The 21,406-nt window shown below is 42.0% G+C and overlaps 1 long non-coding RNA gene across 6 annotated transcripts in view; it reads right to left on the reverse strand.

Moving 5' to 3' along the window:
* Positions 1-7,325: 7,325 nt before the first annotated feature.
* The window catches only part of LOC122459258, a 49,671-nt gene continuing 35,590 nt past the window's right edge, over positions 7,326-21,406 (reverse strand). For all 6 annotated transcript variants that reach the window (XR_006279805.1, XR_006279804.1, XR_006279806.1 and 3 more), the window contains 2 exons: positions 10,551-10,718; positions 7,326-8,593 (listed from right to left, as the gene is read on the reverse strand). This is a non-coding gene — a long non-coding RNA (uncharacterized LOC122459258). The remainder of the gene's footprint in view (positions 8,594-10,550; positions 10,719-21,406) is intronic.

The raw sequence follows: 21,406 nt of genomic DNA on the forward strand, positions 1-21,406 counted from the left end.
GCCTCCCTCCTTATTCCCAGTGCAGAGTCACAAGCCCCAGTATTCAGAGCCCCATGCAGCTCTGGGTGACAGTGATACTGGGTCAAGCTCCACCCAGTCCTCCTCAGGCGATTCCTCCTTGGCACAGTGCTCCTCCTGGAGTGTCCCAGACCGGCCACCCTGTCCTTCCCAGGCTTCAGGCAGGTTCTCTCTGCTTCACTTTGTCCAGGGCCTCCAGGCTGCAGCCCTTCTCTCCCCGGAGCAGCAGAGCCACACCCCAAGTTTCCCTCCTCTCTCTCACTGCTCCCTCTCCCCACTAGGAAAAAGATTGCTCTCTAAACCCCAAGGGGTTACACATATAACTTACAGTGCAAAGGCGATACAAATACATAAATGAGATGATCATACCTGGCAAATTATAACATTTTTGCAGACATCTTATGCGGTATATCTGGCATAACTCATTGCAATTTTACAATATTGGCATTCATAATATCCTAAAGTGTCCCCCAGATTCCATACAATGTCACAGCCCCGATAAACTCTATCCTTTAGACCAGGATAAGGGTGGACTTCTGTACGTTCAGTAAGAGGCCCAATGCATTGTAGGTTGATTGGATGAGACGGATGTCGGCTTCCACTTGAACTCCAGAGAGGCCTTTGACTAGCCAGTCATCGAGATATGGCAATATGTGGACTCCCTTTTTTCTTAGAAATACTGCTACCACCCACTATACACTTGGTGAAAACTCACGGGGCAGCTGAGAGGCCGAACAGGAGCACTGTGAACTGATGCTGACTTTGGTTCATTATGAACCTTAGGAAACATCTGTGGCAACAAAAGATCGACATGTGGAAGTAAGCTTCTTTTAGACTGAGGGCAGCATACCAGTCCCCGGGATCCAGCGAGGGAATGATGGAAGCAAGGAGACCATGCAGAACTTTAAGCTCTTGAGATACTGCTTGAGATGATGATACAAGAGGCTTTTAGCTGTTCTATGCTGTGTAAGGAAATCAACAGTACCATAGAAAGCAGTCAGGCCATGCAATTGTAAACAGCCAAAGAGGGGTGGAAAACATTGTAGAAATCACCTCTCCCCATTAACATAACAAATGTGCTGATAGTATTATAATGCTTAAACATGCATAGAAATGAAGTTAGTTTGAGATTTAAGGCTTTTGATAAGTAATCATAGAATCATGAATCACAGAATATTAGGGTTGGAAGAGACATCAGGAGGTTACCTAGTCCAATCCACTGCTCAAAGCAGGACCAACACCAACTAAATCATCCCAGCTAGGGCTTTGTCCAGCTGGGCCTTAAAAACTTCTAAGGATGGAGACTCCATTACCTCCCTAGGTAACCCTTTCCAGTGCTTCACCACCCTCCTAGTGAAATACTGTTTCCGAATATCAACCTAGACCTCCTGCACTGCAACTTGAGACCATTGCTCCTCATTCTGCCATCTGCCACCACTGAGAACAGCCTCGCTCCATTCTCTTTGGAACTCTCCTTCAGGTAATTGAAGTTGCTATCAAATCCCCCCTCACTCTTCTCTTCTGCAGACAAAATAACCCCAGTTCCCTCAACCTCTCCTCATAAGTCATGTGCCCCAGCCCCCTAATCATTTTTGTTGTCCTCCGCTGGACTCTCTCCAATTTGTCCACATCCCTTCTGTAGTGGGGGGGACCAAAACTGGATGGATACTCCAGGTGTGGCCTCACCAGTGCCAAATAGAGGGGACTAATCACTTCCCTCGATCTGCAGGCAATTTTCCTACTAATACAGCCCAATATGCCATTGGCCTTCTTGGCAACAAGAGCAAACTGCTGACTCATATCCAGCTTCTCGTCCACTGTAATCCCCAGGTCCTTTTCTGCAGAACTGCTGCTTAGCCAGTTGGTCCCCAGCCTGTAGCTGGATAATAAATAAATATTGATAGTTTATAGTTTGAAATCCAAAATGGCAACCGCAATGATTTTATATTAGACACATCAAAATGAAGGATTCAGACTAAATTGACCAAGAGCAGACAGGAGAATAGGGTGAAATAAAGTTCAGCAAGGTGGGGCTCAGCTTACTCCAAAACATCTGAAGGAAGAAGTAAGAAGGAGGTTCTCAGCTATGTCCAGCTTGATTGGCTAAGCAGGTATCGTCCTACTGGGGGTCTAAAATAACAGATGGAACTGAGAAAGCAATGAATCAGAGAAGGCCAAAAATCATATACAAGGCAGAGAAATGGCAGGCTTGAGTGTAGGTGTGCGAGTGGAGGAGAGCAAGCAGGAGCAAGACGAGAAGACAGCAAGAGAAGAGCAAGAGTGAGCAGTGGAGAAGGTGGCAGCAGCAGTGTGAAAATTGCAGTCAGAACAGAAGCACTCTTAAGATGATATGGAGAGATTATAAAGAAAAATAAGCATAAAATTTCTTTTTAATTATAAGGAATGCATGAGTAGGATTGTAAATAAAGCTGAAAGCGTATGTTTGAATGGACTTGTACCCCACCAACTCTGACGGATTAAGCATCACTCATAGAATGTTGGTGCTTAATGTTCTTTAAGGCATAGGTTTTCAACCTTTTTCTCTCCGAGGCCCTCCTCGATATGCTATAAAAACTCCAGGGCCCAGCAGGATGGAGTGGGGCTTGGGGCAGGGGCCTTGGGCATAGGTGTAGTTTGACTTCTATTTGCAGTGGCAGGGGCTAGTGGGGCTTAAGCCACCTCTGCATGGTGGGGTCCAGGGAGAGAGTGCCACCTCCCCCACTGACTCACTTCAGCAGGCTACCCCGCATGTCTGGGTTGGGGGTGCATAAACAAAAAACTTATAACTCAAAGGAGGGGGGCTTAGCTCAAAGTTTGAAACCAGGTTAGAGTGTAGAAAGGGGGCAGCTAGGGGCTGCGTGGAGACAAGGGGTAGCTCAAGGTGCAGGCAGGGGTAGTTGGGGTTGTGTGCACACAGGGGGTAATTGTGGGTGCAGGGATGGGGTAGCTCAAGGTGAAGGGAGGGCGTATGAAGGGCAGTGTGCAGGCAGGGGGGTAGCTCAGGGTGCAGGGAGAGTGGTATTAGATGCTGTGCTGGGAGGACTCCCCTGCAGTCCCTGATCTCAGAGAGGTCTGTCAGCCACAGAGCTGGATCCAAAGTTTGGGGTAACAATGGCGCAGGTCTAAAATGGATCTGAGACCACCTTTGGCTTTCAGAATTAGGAAGTAATGGGAATAGAACCCCTTTTCTCTCACATGAAACAGAATTTTTTCCATGGCTCCCAACTGAAGGAGGGACTGGACTTCTTGTTCCAACAGATGATCATGAGAAGGGTCCCTCTGGATCTGATACGGGGGGGGGGGGGGATTGTAATGCCGACCTCAAGAGTCTCATGAAAACAAGTGCTTCAATGATCCCAAGTGTCTGGGCCCAGGTTGAGCGGGACCCGACGAGGAGGATGGGGGAGAAGGTTTGTCTCTGAATCCCCTATTCTTTGTCCTTTCTTGGTCTTACCTAGGTGGCTGAGATAAGTAGCAGCCTACCTGCTGGGGACTATATTGCTCCCTTGACCCTGCTGGTATGCAAAGTCCCATGGATTTTAAGGTTTCCAGTCCTTGAGAACATGCAGCCTAGTGTCTGTTTGCTCTGAGAAGAAGGATGATCCCTCAAAACGGAAGGTCCTGAATAGTCTGTTGCATCTTGTGAGGGAGCTTGAGGACTACAAGCAAGAGCTCTGGCACATTGATACCACTGCAGCCAGATCAATGGCTACAGAACTAGCTGCGTCCAGGGCTGCCTGCAAGGAGGCAGGTGCTATGGTTTTCAGGAGTCTTCAGGGAGTAGATTCTTGAATTTTAACAGGGACTCCCACATATTAAAATCCTAATGACCCAGCAAGGCTTGCTGGTTCACTATGTGGAGCTGAAGGCCCACTGTAGAATAAGCCTTCCATCCAAATAGGTCCAATTTCTTTTTTCCTTTGCCTTGGGCATAGGAGTGGTCTGTCCCTGGTGATCTTTTTCACTGGCAGCCACTAGAACCAGGGAAGGGTGAGAAAAGAGAAATTCAAATTCCAGTATGAAATACTTGCACTTAGTGCACTTTCCTGTCAGAGGGAGGGAGGCAGGAGTCTGCCACAGGACCTTTATTGGATCCATGATGGCTTCACTTAGTGGTAGGGCCTCTCTCGAGGTGTCCACTGGTGACAAAATATCTAGGAGACCATCTGCTGCCTCTTTGACCACCTCTGCTTGGACCCCCAAGTTCAAGGCTATCCACTTTAACAAGTCCTGGCAATCCTTGCAGGCATCCGGTGGCGAGGAGACCTCTGGTGGTACTAGTATCTTGTCCAGAGAGAAGGATGAGGAAGCTAAAAAACAGGCTGAGGAGTCTCTGCTGGTTCCTAAATGTCTGCAGGAGCCTGCTAGGCTTCCTCCCAAGTCTTGGTGCCATATTCAGTATCAGAGTCCAGATTCATAGCCTCTCTGCACAGTGCCGGGGCGCCTGGACCACCAAGACAACAGAATAGGAGCATCTGGAGGGGATGCCCTACAGTGCGGTAAACCATCAAGGGTTCCAAAACAGTCATTGGATAGCTGGCAGTCCCCATGGACCTGGTGGCCAAATGCCTGGAGGCTTTGCATAAGTCAGGGTCATGGGTGGGATATGAATGGCACTGAGAGCAATGAAATTGGCTGTGCTGAGAAGGGGAATACAAGTCCACCTCAAAGTCCAATTAAGATGGAAAGCTGTGGTGCAGAGACCAGGGTGGTGCCATACCACGAGGTGCTGGAGAGTCACCAAGGTGATAACCGGGGGTATTCCCTGGGAAAATGGCCAGGACACCAGGTGAGGTTCTGGGGCTGGCTCCATACTATGCGATGGCACTGAGAGTTGACCCTTCAAGGACCTTGGCACCGATAGGATAAGAAGGTCCCTGGGAGATGCAAAAGCCTCAGGAGTTGACGGCTGGTGCATTTGCTCTGAGGCTTCTCCCTTTTGTAGGTATGTGAGGGGCTTGCTACAGCACTGGAGTTGCAGGCACCTGATGATGCGGTGCCAGGGAGAAGAGCAGCCTGACCCAGATCTCGCTGTCTCCCTGTCTTCTTTCACCCTTGGTACTGGTATTGCTTGTCTTGATGTTTGCAATGCTTCTTCTTGGGCACCGGGGAAAATGACCAGTGTCAAGAGTCATGGGTTGATGGAGGAGTGCTCTGCACCAAAGCTGAGGTACTTTGTCCCAAGTCCGAGCGTGGCTCTGAGGTATGTCTTTAAGGCTGCCTCCATGAGAGGACCTTCAGTCGAGTGTCTTGGTCCTTCTTGGTCCGGGGTTTGAAGTCCCTGCAAATCTGGCAGCAGTCTCCCCCATAAGCTTCCCCCAAGCACTTGAGATAGCTCAAGTGCAGGTTGCTCAAAGGCACAGACTTACTGCAGGAAGTGCAGGGTTTGAAAACAAAGAACTGGTGACCAAGGACACCCCGGCACCGGGGAAAGTGGACAACGCCACAAACAAAGCACAGAGGCGTTCAAAAAATATCTAAATACTGAAACTACAACAACTATTTACACTAAAGATTGGAGGAAAAAAAACAATCAAGACAAAGATTGTCTGAGCACTGAGGGGTTCCAGCAACCATTACCGGTGGTAAGGAGGAACTGAAAGGGAGAGGGCTCGGCAGGGCCCTTTATACTGGCGCTATCAGTGTGTGGGACAGAGGGCGCTAGAGCCAACCTAACAGATAACACTAAGGGAAAAAATATGACAACTGTGCTCAGGGAGCGCACACACCTACATTGGCATGGACATGTGCAAGCACTCAAAGAATAATTATTCTTTTCTGAGCCAATGTGTCCATATATTACTCCTGACAGAATTCTGTGCCAATTTTTAATTATTCTATTGTTAATTAACTGTTCCCATTCTCAGTCAATTCCCACAGGAGCATAAAAATCTGTAGAAGTTTTAAGGCCCCGACATTGCCAGAGTGATGTAAAGCCTTATAAATGATAGTAAGGGAATCAACTAGGAAGATCTATGCACTCTCTCACTCTTTTCCCTTTGCCAAAGTGGCACAATGGGATTAGATTTTTATGTACCCGTTTAAAAAAAAAAAAGAAAAACTTTTGAGGGCAAATAAATAATTTACCAAGCAGTCAATAAAATGTCAGGACAATCAGAACCAAGTACTTCTCAAAGTACCCAGCTAGGTCCAGGACAATGATTAGCAAAACTGTACGACTTTCGTGTGTGAAAGTCTGAGCAATTTAAAATGACATTCTACTTTTTTTTTTGTTTGGTATTCTGTAATGCAATTTAAATGAAAATCCATGATTAAACACTGGAATGCAGGGTATTAGTTACCAAGTATTTGTAACTTAACTTTCATGTGTTTAGGAAATGCTGAATAGTTATTGTGACTTTTTTCTGTATTGTAGTTTAAACAACACCAAAACAATTGAAACTAGTGTGATTATATTGCATTATGTTGACAAACCAAATCTGCATAATTTTTAGGCGCAGAATCCCCCCCCAGGAGTAATACATAAGAATAATAGATATATGTGTGAGAGGGACTAATAGCGGGTAAAAAAAATCTGTCAAATATATCATTGAAATGTATTCATGAAATTCATTGAATAAATGTGCTGAATATGTTCATGAATTATTCAGCCAGCTGTGTAATTTGGGTGAATGATCAGGCAAATATTCAAATGTATTTGAAAACTATCATAAAATTGGTTAAATAAACTATTATTCAGCCAGCTCTAACAGATTATTTTTAACGAATTTTTTCTCAGTTCATTCCAGAAAAATATATTTTAAAGAGGGACTTTGAAACACAGAGGCTTTTCTTGATGTTTGGCTTTGAGTGACAACAAAGTCCTACATCCGAGAGAAATGCTGGTTTGCCATCAAGTAGACAGCCATATGACAATCTTATTTGAGATGCTGATCATATTATGGGCAAATTTAATAAAAAAAATAAAAAGTGTTAAGATAATTCTCTAAGGAAACTTACTTCATTTGGGCAGAAAATAAAGTTTCACCAGTAACCATAGTGAGTTCATATTATTGCCATTGTTTTTATAAGTAGTTGCCATGACTTCTTAGACTTTTGGGCTAGAATGGACTTAAAACACAACAGATGGCTACAATTATGCATCTGTAACTTTTTTCCCCCTAGAAAAACTAAACAGAGCACAATAAAAATAAACAGCTATATTCCAAAGAGACTCTTGCCATTTAGGAGAATCATACATGGTTATTTTAAAAAAAAAAAAAAGAAAACACCCTGCCCCTCAATACGATATGAATGAAGCATAAAAAAATACTAATTTTGAAAATATAACATAGCCATTCAGTAAGTGATTTGTTCATATAATTTTATTTTTGGATTAACAGTCTTCCAAGCTCTCATTACAATGAATGTATGAGATGATTTTATAATTTGGGGCCCAGTATTGCATACCTTTAATCAGGCAAGACTCCCACACTGCAGTCGATGAGAGTTTTGCCTGAACACAAAATGCTAGCTCAGGCCCTTGATTTTAGTTGATTATCTTTAAGAAAGTCAGATTGCATTGTTACATTTTTTATTTAGTATAATTAGCGTCAGCTTTAAAGCAGACTTGAAGCAATAACTCTTCTTTACAAAAAATATAAACAAAAAACCACACAACTATTCAGTAACCACACAGGTCAATTTCTGTAGTAGGCAGAAGGGGGGGGGGGGGGAAGGGTGGAAGGCAGGGACTAAGCAACAACCAAAGTAATTTCCTATTAAGTTGTATACAACTTGTATTGACATCAGGTCTACTGGCAAAATCTACCAAAATGCTAAGTATGGGGTGAATCACCTGTGTCCTGAATCCATCTTGTTGTATCCAATAATGAATGCAGAGATTATCTTAACAGAGGGTAATTTTAGGGATCTGAATGGTAGCAGTTGTTACAGTAAGAAAAGCAGGATGGATCTGATTGGAAATTTTGACTTGGAACTTTTTGGTTATGGTATTTTTTAAAAATCATGTCTAACAGTATTTAATGTATTTCTTATGTTTAACTTCCCAGGCCCTGACACCACATTTAAAAAAAACAAAATTTAAAAAAGAGATTCAAAAGTTTCTCAAGACTGCATGCAATATGTGCCAAATCCTCGCACCAGCGCTCAGCGAGAGAAACTGAGCTGGACATATGCAGTGGCATATGCAGCCTTTCATCCCTCCCCCTCCTAGGGGTGGAGTCTGCATGATGATGGGTCCTTAATGATGATATCAGGGAAGGCAATCTTTTAGTTTTTGTGGGGGGGTTTTGTTTTTGTTTTTAAAGACCTCTCACCCTCCATACGATTCTGTGCACTACAAGCAGGTTAAATTGGAGGAAGTGAGCATCTGACATGATGCCTGATTAACAGTATGCTGGAGAAAGTAAACAGCTTCCTTACTCCACAGAGGATAAAAGCAGCTCCATCACTTCGGTCCTTCCACACACTCACCTGTTCTAGTCAATCCCTGCACATCTTACTTCTTGGCCCTGTAAGATGGTTTTCACAGGACAACCACCTTCTTACTTTGCAGTGCCACACTTCCCACCCAATGCAGAGAGTACTTTCAGAGATTAGAAAATGTGTGAAGCTGCAAGAGGAACAAAGGTGACAAGCACAAGAAATTGGTTACAAAGTGTGATAGAAACCATGTACAAATCACATACCTATTGAAGAACAAGACACAAAACCAGCAGAGTAAATAGGGTCCCTAATCAGCGAAGTACTCAAGCATTTGAAGTGCTGTACTGACTCCAGGCCCAGCTGGGGAAACTAGTAAGTCACAAAAAAAAGCCAAAAGAGCACTATGGCAGGTGGGGAGGGAGTTGTTTTGGTGGAGGGAGGTTGTTTGTTTTGTTTAAACTCAGATATGTGCAATTACTAAGATTGCAAAACACAAATCGAGTTATTGTGACTGCACAGAGGCCAGAACACCCAACTTTTTATGAAAAGGCACTATGTTTGCTGTAGCATTATAACAAAATCTACAGTAAAATACATGGTAAATTTGAGCATACACAAATTAGCCACTCTGACAAACTTTTATTGTATCACTGACAATTACTTCTCAATAAATTATGGAAAACTGCAAAATAATATTAAGAATGGAGAAAATATAGCACCAATTTAAAACCAAAAAAGCAGATAGGTGATGAGATCGAGCAATATCTTAATTAATTTTGAATAAATATTTAGACTTATGTTTTGAAAGTATTACAGTGATTTGTGTGTGTGTGACTATTGCTTGTAGAATGTGGAACATAACATGTATTTCCAAAGGTCATTATCCATAATCCCTACCCTAACAATTTTTAATCAGGTGGGCTTTTTGTTTGTTTTGTTTTTTAAGTTTGGTTGTTTTTTTAAACTTAATATTCACTTGTTATTTGTTGAATATCTATGGTTGCCAACTCCATTCTGGGGGGTAGTTTTCTCCATTGTCACTGGCATATTGTAACTGGCCAGTCAAATGCTGTACAAGCTCTCTGAGCAGTTGAGTGATTAGTTCCTGAAAGCTGAGGACACCATTTCTGTGACTGAAGAATAAATGGAGGACACGACAAAATGAGGATGAAAGATTTAACACTGCCTCTTTTACACTGAAGCAATTATTTGAACACAATTCAGTGTCACTGAACATCTTTCATCTTCCTCAGCAAAATTATAGAGCATATATCTGAAGCCATATACCCTTCAAAATGATTGATTTTTTTTATATGGATTTGAAACAGTCAGGTCTTGCATCATTCTACAATATAGGGAAATACCCTTACCAAACTAACTGGGAATGGCCAGATTTCAGAGTTATGTGCACAGAATATGTGTTTTGACTGACTGAAGTATAATACCCCAGCTTCTCTCTCCTACAAGAGTCCTAATGAAGGAGTTTTATGCAACTTGCATAAAACACATTATGGAAAGGAGATTAGTTCAGTTTTAATTTAGCCAACTAAATTGAGTATTACTGGAAGCAGCTCTAAGCTTTACAATTCCCCTAATGAGGTCCAAATGTCTATGGATGCTACCACCTGAGACTACCATAATGTTTTATTTGGATTTAAATCTTTAAAATTAGCAGCATTGCTGCATCTCCGTGGCCACCTATAATTTTAGTTTTATATTCTCCCAGGTGGTTGATTACTAACCCCAATAACAGGATTCCTTTTCACATTGAGTAGGGTTCTGCTCTCTACCCCAGGATTGTATTGAAACTTGAGCAGACATGGATGGGATGGTGTTTTTGTTTTGTTCTATCAAGTCCAAAGCAATTTGATTTATTTGATGCGATTTTTGCCAAGCGTCTTTGATTCTTCACGACTGTTGGAAATAATGGTCTTTTGCTAACAAAAAGAGCAAACTGAGAGTCAAGACTTTTATGGGGGACAGAAAACATTTTTAAGGGAGGGCTGTATTATCTTGTACAGTGACAAAAAGACTATAGGCAAATAAAGCCCTAATTGACCAAGCTGAAATTTTTTCCCACTGGTTTCCAGCTCAAGTCTTCTCAGGCTGTTTATGTGGTATGAAAGGCACCAAAATCTGCTTACAACTATATCACTGTTAAAGAGAGAGTCTTCCAATGCCCATATCTTCAGTCATAGAGGACTCAGTTCTGTAGCCACCCCATGCATGGAACACCAAGTGATCTCAAATGAAGTTAAACTCTCATGAGAAGAAACTCTCAGAGGAGGTCCATGAACATCCTTAAAACTTTCCTGTGATGGTCAGGGATAGAAGAAATACCATTAGTCAATTTCACCCAGATAATTAATTACTCTCAATTAAATCTGCTAGTGAAAAGAAAAAAAAATTCTTTAGGTCCAATACTGTAACCTCTTTCACAGAAAGGAATTCTACTGAAGACACATGCAACACTCTCAATATCTACAAGTCTCTCTCAATCCAGGTTTTCTACTTGGAATGAAAGACCTATTGTTGATCAGGGTACTGAAAAATTAGATGTATGTTAATGGATCAAAGAACCATATTTAGTTCCATTAATCTTTCCCTATAGCCCCCAACCCACATTTTTGTTGCTTTATCTGAATATCTTCTCATTCCTCTCAGAATGCCTGGTATTGTCATGACTAAAAATATACACAGCAACTCACATCTGGTTTCACCATTACTCTACACAATGGATACGTCACCTCCAGGGTCGTGGACATGATACCTTGCCCAGACCGACAGAATCTCAGATTCCCTCTCTGCTTCCAGACCCAGTCAGGGGCGCTGGAACAATTTGTATAGTGGGGTGCTGAGAGCCATTGAACCAAACTGTAAACCCTGTATATGATGGAAACCTAGTTCCAGAAACTATGGACCCACTCTCATCACATTCCTTGTTGCAGTCAACTCCTTTCCCTCTGCCCTGGTTTGGCTTTTGCCCCTCTGCATTCAAATTAGATGGCTTCCTCCTACACGCTACCGGGGTGCCAGCAGGGGGTCACAAAGCAGAGGAGACAAGCCCCCTGCTTTCAGTTCCAGTGCTCAAATCCACCCCAGCCCAGAGCAGCTGGGGATAGCCCAGGGATTTTCCTACACCTTTCCCCCCTGAATTTCTCCAACACCCTCCCCCACAGTTTGTGAACTAGTTACATGCAGTGTTGCCAATTTAGTGATTGTTTGAAAATGTGAATTGAAATTGAAATATTAATACACACTTTAAAAGCATACAACATGTATGATAAAATACGTGCATCTGAAAAAGTATAATAGATTTGAAAAGTATGAACAGACTAGCTTCCTTATACAGCTGTTGTTTTCTAGGACAATGTCAGTGCATTCATTTCAGTGATGTTGGCCAACCTAATAATTTCAAATTCTGATTTGTAAGCAAAGTCTAAATGGAGCTCTTCCTGACAGCTAGTGATGAGCTGGGGGGGGGGACAGGTGTCAGGACCAGATTGTATTTACATTCACACCTAATCTACATAGATATCCAGCAAACAGAGCTGTGTTGCCCAAGCGATAGATTTTCGTTGGGGTTGGGTTACAAATCACTTGAATGTGGGGCAGGTGGGTAGTGAAATGTTGTTATTCTTATTGTATGAGTAAAGGGCAGTAGAACTGTACTTAGCCTGTGCTGATTGAAGGCATCTAGAGAGAGGGTGGGGACAGGTATTTTGCTTGATGGTCTGCCTGCATCACAAAGTACTATTTGACCTGCCCCTCTCCACTGTTTAAAGACAGAGCTGATTAGACTCCATAGAGAATCGTTTTGTTACGTGACCACAGTTGAAATCACTGATAATCAGGTCTAAGCACTTAGACCTGATTTGGGACAGTGTTTCTATAGAAGAGACAGCCCAGCCTGCACTAGCAGTGAGGTTCCCCCACTAAGAGCTGAAATCACAGAGCTGGTGGAACCTCAAGAGACCAACTCACAGAGGTCACAATTGCAGGTGGCAGCAGAAGGTGACGGCACAGGGCCATTGGCAACAGATCGATGGAGTGAATGATGGCACGACAAACAACAGTGGCCAGAGTGAACAGTGAGCAGCTGGAGGAATGAGCAAGGTGCCTTCTTGCCCCCACCTGGGAGGTGAACTCATGTGAAAGCACCTCTGAACTCCGAGTCTCCGCTGACCAAAGACAACACCAGTGAGTGTTAATGAGGCTGTTAAGAATGCTGGAGACACAACACAGTTCATGTGAACACACATGGTTGTGGCATCATACTTTCTATTTAAGCAAGAGATCACACACCACAAACTGGAGGCCACTGTTAAGTTCATTGTCACTTGTTCATCCTGAAGCTGAACACTGGTTCTGAACAAGACAAATGCTCACTATCTTTCTTCAAGAAACTCAGCTGACTGGCTAGAAGCATGTGGTGAAACAGTGAAAGAGTCAATGGTTGAAAAAGTGAAGAACTCTCTCACCACATTCAAAAAATTTCCATACATGGCTGATGAATGCACCAAAGCAAATGGGCATCAAGTATTAAGTCATTGTGTACGTTATCTTGATGTCAGTGGTAGGCCTGTAGATGCATTTCTAGATGTTCAAGTTATAGAAGACACATCAGCTGCATCTGTGACAACCCACATCTTACAAGAGTTAAATGCTTGTCAACTGGACCCCAAACAGATGGCTGCTTGTGCATTTGATGGAGTTGCAGACTTCTCTGGAAGACATGGTGGAGTACAAGCTTTGCTCAGAGAAAAGTGTAACCCTAATCTCACCTATACACACTGCAGAGCCCATCTACTCCAACTAGCACTAGGACGAGCTGCAGACTCTTCAAAAGACATTTAAAAAGCTATACATTTAATGTCTTCATTATATTCTTTTTTCAGCCAGAGTCCAAAAAGACAGAATATCTTGGAAAACATAAAAAAGATACACTGGGACTGAAGTTCAAATTAGTGCAACCTGGGAAAACCATCTGGCTTTCTCATAAGCGATCCTTGGCTGTTTTCTTAAATTACTCAGCCGTTATTACTATCTTTGGAAAGTATCTACCAAGATGGGATGGATTTAAGTAGTGAGGCTGGTGGATTACTTTTGCTACTACATTCAGAGAAGACTATTCCCATTCTCATTCTTGTAAGTCTACTGTTGAAACCACTTGGGTCATTAAACAATGCCATCCAGGCATCTGCTACAACAGTAATAGATCCTTGTCGAGCAATAGAAGCTACATTTGGATCAGAGAGCTATCCATTGAAAAAGTACTGGAAGAAGCAAAGTCATTAGTCAGCTTCTTGACTGAAGTCATTTATATTGAATCCTTAAGTGAAGAGGACAAGAAGTGCGTGTGTACTTTTTCAGTTGTCTTAAACTTGATTCTTAAAAATCTACAACAGCGACTTCTAGATTCTACTCAACTTCTACGTAGCTTTTACAGATCTCTGTCCTATAAAACACCAACAGTTGAGTGAAGTGAGGCACGACCAGCAATGGGACTGCCATGTGCTCAGGACAGAATAGAGAATTTGAACACAGAGTGGAATATCACATGACGAATGAATGAAGATTTGACTTCAACTTCTTTTTTTTAAATCAGCACAAAGATTGAGTCGAGCCACTAGTGATATGTTTCCTGGGATGAAAGAAGTAGGAATTCATCTCTTGCTACTCCCAGTCACAACAGCTACAGTTGAGTGTTCTTTTTCATCATTGAACAGAATTTTGTGTTCTGAAAGAAGTCACCTTCTGCCTGATCATGTGAATGAACTAATGAGCCTATCAGTTGAAGGAATGAAAGTACCAGACAAGAGGCCAAGAAGCCACCAAAGATGAATGCACTGCATTCAAGAAGTTCATTAACAGAGTTGTGCAAAATTTTAACAAGAAGCCAAGAAGGATGTAGATGTAGTGCTTCACAGAAGGCTTGAGTAGCCAACTTTAATTTGTGTGATGATTTTAAAACGAGTTAAATCTAATAAAATGGTCATGAAACATTTTTCAGTTTTTACTATGGTGCCATACAGCCCACCTTCATCCTCATGGTCTCACTCATCGGCCCCGACCTCCCACCCTGAAAATTTGAACACCCCCCACCCCCATTTCAATTCCTGGGGAAAACACTGTCAGAGTAGCCACTGCAGGGAAAGTCCAGCTGTGCCCTGTAGTCCAGGGCTGGAGCATGCTACGAGATCTGTGGAGACAGCATATGCACAATCTTGCTCATGGAGTTGTTAGGAGATGCAGCAAGCTCAGTCACTCAGTGGAGATAGCACATGTGCAGTCTGGCCAGCAGTGGGAGTTGTGAACAGAGGGAGCACGCTCAGTTGCTCTGTAGGAATGGTGCATGCAGTCTGGGAAGCACTAGACATTGCAAAAGGCTGGAGCATGCTCAGTCAGGATGGAATCTTCAGATATTTTAGCTGCTAGAAGTTTCTAATGAGCATGTGCAAACTGGAATTTTTCAAATGCTTATAATTTGGCCAAATTTGGGTGGATTCTCACAGGAATATCAAAAAGACACATCCCTAACACAAAGGCTACCACATGCCAAATTCAATGTCCCTGCTTCAAAGAATGGGGACAGTAAAATTGTTCAAAGAAAAGTTTGTTTTATAATATACACACACACACACACACCCACCCCTAATGAGCAAAATATATTTACCTAGGCTTGTTCTCAGAAATAGCTGAACCATTCTGACTGAAAATTTTCAGAAAAATAATTCAGTCTGATGTAGACACCCACAATGTCAAATTTTAGCCCAAATGGTTAAAGTTTGGCAAAAAGTTATAAGCAACTGTAAGCAGGGTCTGAGAATGGAAGTGTTGGACAACCTTTATAAAACAGGCCCTGCCCATAATATGCAATACATACAATAGCTAAATGGAGGAGTGGGAGCCTACTTACCCCAAAGCACTAAACTAACTAAATGGCTGAAATACTCTTATTACAGGAATTCTTTCGAATTATGGGAGTGAAAACAGCATCTAAATCCAACAATGCTTGGCATTTTCATAAAAAACTCTTCATAATTAGGCTTGGCAGGATTACATTTTTAAATCAGTAAATGTCAGTTTCATTGTACACATACAAACCGACAAACAAATATTTCCATCAATGATCATCAAAATGTATAGATATGCAAATTAAGAAAAATGCTATTGAGAACTTAAACTTTAAGGATATTTACTCTCTATGTTTTGACATGTGATATTGACAGTTTGTGTTTTAATGGTTATCAAATTTTAACTTTTGAATCTCAGTGTCTGCCGTTAAATAATTGTCTGACCCTTTCATAGTTTACCAAAACTACTAAAGTATAGATTATAAATTAAAAAACCTTAATCATAATTTTGTGCAATTGTGAAAATCTGAAATCGATAAAAATCAAAAAGGTCTTAAAAACAGAATACCCGTCAAAATTGTTAAAAAAAAAAAAAAAAAAAAAAAACCAACAACACAAAACAACCCTAATTCTGCAAAGCCTCATTATGAGTTATCTTCTTGCCCAAAGTGTCTTCTGCCACCTAGTGGACAATTGTTTTTGTCTTAATATAGTCTTAATATAGAATCAGACTATTAGGGCTGGAAGAGACCTCAGGAGGTCATCTAGTTCAATCCCCTGCTCAAAGCAGGACCAACACCAACTAAATCATCCCAACCAGGGCTTTGTCAAGCCGGGTCTTAAAAACCTCTAAGGATGGAGGTTACCTCCCCAGGTAACCCATTCCAGTGCTTCACCACCCTCCTAGTGAAATAGTGTTTCCTAATATCCAACCTAGACCTCCCGCACTGCAACTTGAGACCATTGCTTCTTGTTCTGTCGTCATCTGCCACCACTGAGAACATCCTCACTCCATCCTCTTTGGAACCGCCCCCTTCAGGTAGTTGAAAGCTGCTATCAAATCCCCCCTCACTCTTCTCTTCTGCAGACTAGATAACCCCAGTTCTCTCAGCCTCTCCTTGTAAGTCATGTGCCCCAGCCCCCTAATCATTTTTGTTGCCCTCTGCTGGACTCTCTCCAATTTGTCCACATCCCTTCTGTATTGGGGGACCAAAACTGGACACAGTATTCCAGGTTTCGCCTCGCCAATGCTGAATAGATCTGCTGGCAATGCTCCTACTAATACAGCTCATAGCCATTGGCCTTCTTTGCAACAAGGGCGCACTGCTGACTCTCATCCGCTTCTCGTCCACTGTAATCCCCAGCTCCTTTTCTGAAGCACTGCTGCTTAGCCATTTGGTCCCAAGTCTGTAGCGGTGTATGAGATTCTTCCGTCCTAAGTGCAGGACTCTGTACTTGTCCTTGTTGACCTCATCAGATTTCTTTTGGCCCAATCCTCCAATTTGTCTAGGTCATTCCAGACCCTATCCCTACCCTGCAGCATATCTACCTCTCCCCCCAGCTTAGTGTCATCTGCAAACTTGCTGAGGGTCCAATTAATCCAATCATCCAGATCATTGATAAAGATGTTGAACAAAACTGGCCCTTGGACCGACCCCTGGGGCACTCCGCTTGATACCAGCTGCCAACTAGACATCAAGCCATTGATCACTCCCCATTGAGCCCAACAATCTAGCCAGCTTTCTGTCCACTTTATAATCCATTCATCCAATCTATACTACTTTAACTTGCTGGCAGGAATACTGTGGGAGACCGTATAAAAAGTTTTGCTAAAATGTCAAGGTATATCACGTCCACCGCTTTCCCCATATCCACAGAGCCAGTTTTCTCATTATAGAAGGCAATCAGGTTGGTCAGGCATGACTTGCCCTTGATGAATCCTTGTTGACTGTTCCTGATCACCTTCCTCTCCTTCAAGTGCTTCAAAAGAATGTGTGTATTCTTTGCAGCTTTTATAGGTACAATATAAAAAGGACACATGCTGATCTGTATATATATTTGAAAACTGTCCTAAATTTCTCCAGAGTCAGTAACAAAAGAGATTCTCTTCTGAAGAGAGAAGTGGGAGATTTGAGAGGGTTCAGGGAAAATAAGGGGAGCTACTTAGTCTCAGTAGGTGTGGATGGGTGTCCCCTGTACTCCCGTCCTCCCAGTGGCTAGTGTACTGTGCTCTTTCACACCATACCCTGCCCCTAGCAGCTGGTGCCCTGCATGCCAGCATCTCCCTGCTCCTCGTCCAGGTCTTAGCATCTCAGAAGTTATTTCTCAGAAATAAATGGACACAGATGTACTAAGTATATTTTTTATCATTTCATGATTGACTAGGTCTCATGTAGAAGTACATTTTTCATGTGCCATATCCTCAGACTGACAATGAAATTCAAATATTTTGAGATTTGGATGTTCTTTAATATACTCAGTTTCTTTAATAAGTGAAAAATTCTCTACAGAATTTTTACATTCATGCTTCTAATGTATAAAAGCATCAAAATGTAGGGCGGGAAGAGACCTTGAGAAGTCTAGCCCAGCCCTCTGCTCTGAGGCAGAACCAAGTAAACACAGACCATTCCTGCTGGGATTTCTCCAACCTGTTCTTAAAAACGGCCAATGATGGGATTCCACAACCTCTCTTGGAAGCCTACTACAGAGCTCAACTTTCGTTCTAGTGAGAAGGTTTGTTCGAACATCTTACTTAAATCTACCTTGCTGCAGATAAAGTCCACTATTTCTCATCCTATTCACTTTTTCCTTTAGCTCCTGAAATTGTGTGCTTCTGTTTTCAAAGTGCAGAACTGAATTAATCAGTAAGTCTACTTCAGATAGCAGTTTATTAAAAAATATTGAGTGCTGCAATTTAATTCCAAAACCCCTAAAAGCCAGAATTTTTTTCCTAATTTCAGAATCAGGAGCTGCACACTGGTTAATGGGGGTCAAAAACTGAATACAGACCTTCAGAACTATAGTGCCAGCTACGTTAATCATACAGTTTTGCCTTTCCAATATCGAAAATGGGCACTAAAATAAAAACCTTTTTCCATCTCTAGTTCACAAGGCACTTGTCAAAGGTGGAGAAGCATATATAAATAAGCCCAATTTACAGATCTAATGAAGCACACTGCTCTGAAACATTTGTTCTGAGAACAGTGTAGGCTACTTCAAAAAAAAACCCACACCTATGACATTTACAAGGATCTGGGTTCTGTTTCCATTTCTGCTACAAGTTACTTGTGACACCACAGTCACTTAATTTCTCTGTGCCTCAGTTACCCCATTTGTAACATGAAGTTGTTATATTACTGCCTTCTTCTAGCATGCTTCAAAACTGCACTACGTAAGAGTTGCAAAGTGAATAAGGATTAAAACTAGTCAGCAGAGAGGTGGAAACAGAACTGAAGACATCATAGCTTTCAGCTATGGGCACACTCCTAAGTAAGGAGGCATTTTAGTGATAGGAAAAAATGCCTTTTGATTCACTCCTCATGCGCCTTACATGGATGTCGGGGCTGGGGGGAATTATGACTTGGTGTAGTATTTGAGATCATGTAATTAAAAACTGTTGTAATTCATACAGACAAGGAAGCAGAGTTAAAGTTGGGTGCTCAATCTGAACTTTGGTACTCACCTTAACTGTTTCTTAATGTAGGTTTTTAAACTGAATTTCTTAATTAGGTGGGTTTTGTTTCTTCCGCTTTCCTTACTGCATCCCCCACAAAGGTGCACATCAGAGTATGTAATAGCCCAAGCTGATGCAGCCTTAAGGAGCCAGAGTTCTATCAAATGATGCCTCATTTAATGTGCACTTTAGAAGAGGCACTGATATGCATGCACTGACATGCAGTAGAGCCCATCTTTGCCTGGAGGTGTTATCATTCCCAAAATATTATACATCAACAGAGTCTGATTTTCAAATACTCATAACGTAATCAAAATTAAACTAATTTTCTCTAAGACATGCCAGGTCATTTCACTTTATTGAACACTATTTTGCTTCTCAATTTAAACTTTCTAAACCTCATTTCATGACGAGAGCTGTTCAAAACATGTCACAAGTTGCACCAATGGTGGCAGTGACAAGAAACAGAAGTATTTCCCAAGCATTGTCGACACCTAAACTGATCGTGACCCCTGCTTTAACTCTAGATTGTAAACTCTTTGAGAAAGCGACTGTGCTTGTACAGCACCTAGCACAAAGGGGTCCTGGTCCCTGACTAGGGGCCCTGGCTACCAAAGCAATAAATATAATTAATAATAATCTAGATGGAGCCTTAAGGCTCCAAGAAAGTCATACTGATCTATGGGAAGGTAAAGAATTGCGGTTTAAGGATGTAATTTTTAAATACTTTTAATTCATATTTAATCACACAAATATATTTTAGAATACAGTCCACACCAGATTAAAGCATACAGCCATTATGAATGAGAATTGTTCCTATAACCTTACTTTTTGTGACCATATTTGTAACCCATTAAGTCACCATAAATAAACATGGAAGTAAGTTGTAAAGCCAAACAGATCTTGATGAATAAATGAAACAAATCCATGTTTGTTGTTAGAAGGATCAGAGCCTAATTCAGTAACCTAATGTGTTTGTTCAGACTCTCAAAAAAGAAAACAAAGAAAGTGTGACGGGTTCAGTCACAAAGACCCCCTTGGGACAGTCACCTGATGTGCTGAGACGATCCCTGAGCCAGTTTTCTCTGCCAGTTTGGGCCTCCAGAACCCAGTCTTGTTGAGCCAGACACGCCAGCCTGCTGCAAGCACAGACCCAGGGTCTGAACCACGCCCCCAAAGCTGCAGACTTAACTGAAAACAGCTTAAGAAGTGCTCCTGTCTCCAGCAAGCAGACGCCCAGCTCCCAATGGGATCCAAACCCCAAATAAATCTGTTTTACTCTGTATAAAGCTTATACAGGGTAAACTCAAATTGTCCAACCTCTATAACATTGGTAGAGAGATATGCACAGCTGTTTGCTCCACCAGGTATTACTTACTTACTGGAGGTTAATTAATAAGCAAAAGTGATTTTATTAAGTATAAAAAGTAGGATTTAAGTGGTTTCAAGTAATAACAGAGAGAACAAAGTAAGTTACCAAGCAAAATAAAACAAAACACGCAAAACTAAGCCTAATACAGTAGGAAACTGAGTACAGCAAATCTCACCCTCAGAGATGTTTCAATAAGCTTCTTTCACAGACTAGCTCTGGGCCCAATCCTTTTCAGACCGACGTTGTAGTTTATGGCCTCGGTCCAGCAATTGCCCCCCTCCCCGTAGTTACAGTCCTTTGTTCCAGTTTCTTTCAGGCATCTCTTGGGAGTGGAGAGGCCATCTCTTGAGCCAGCTGAAGACAAAAGTGGAGAGGCTTCCAGGGCCTTTTATGTTTTCTCTCTTGTGGGCGGAAACCCCTTTGTTCTTCTGTGCAAAATCACAGCAACAAGATGGAATTTGTAGCCACCTGGGGAAGTCACACGTCCATGAATGATTCAGCTTTTTGCAGGCTGATGCCATTGTTTACATGTTAGTTTGAATGTTCCCAGGAAAGCTCAGATGTGGCTTGTCATCTCCCAAAGTCCATTGTCAGCTAAGTGTTTCTTGATTGGGCACTTACTCTGAATAGTCCTTTCTCAAGAAGCTGACCAAATGCTTCACTGACGCTACTTAGAATCAAACACACAGATACAAGTACATAGCCAATATTCATAATTTCAAAAATGATACATATGTACAGACAGTATAATCATAACTAGCAAATTACAACCTTTCCATAGACACCTTACTTGACTTCCTTTGTACAAGATTTGGTGCAACTATAGGACCTTGGTTGCAACAATGATCTATACAGTCACAGTTCATGTCAATAACGCCATAGAAGATATTCAAGACCACAAAATAAGAGATTATTATTAATCATGTTTATTATTATGCTAGTGCCTACGGATCAAGGAAGCATGTGACACAATTCTGCGAGGCACTGTACAAACAAAAAGTAGTAGCCAGTCCCTGACAAATCAACATTGGCTGGAGGCCATTATAACAGCTTCTAGAGCAGAGGTTCTCGCAACAAATTTTTCCGTGGCCTCTGAGT

Source organism: Dermochelys coriacea, chromosome 3 (genome assembly GCF_009764565.3).
Source record: "Dermochelys coriacea isolate rDerCor1 chromosome 3, rDerCor1.pri.v4, whole genome shotgun sequence".
Lineage (NCBI taxonomy): Eukaryota > Metazoa > Chordata > Testudines > Dermochelyidae > Dermochelys > Dermochelys coriacea.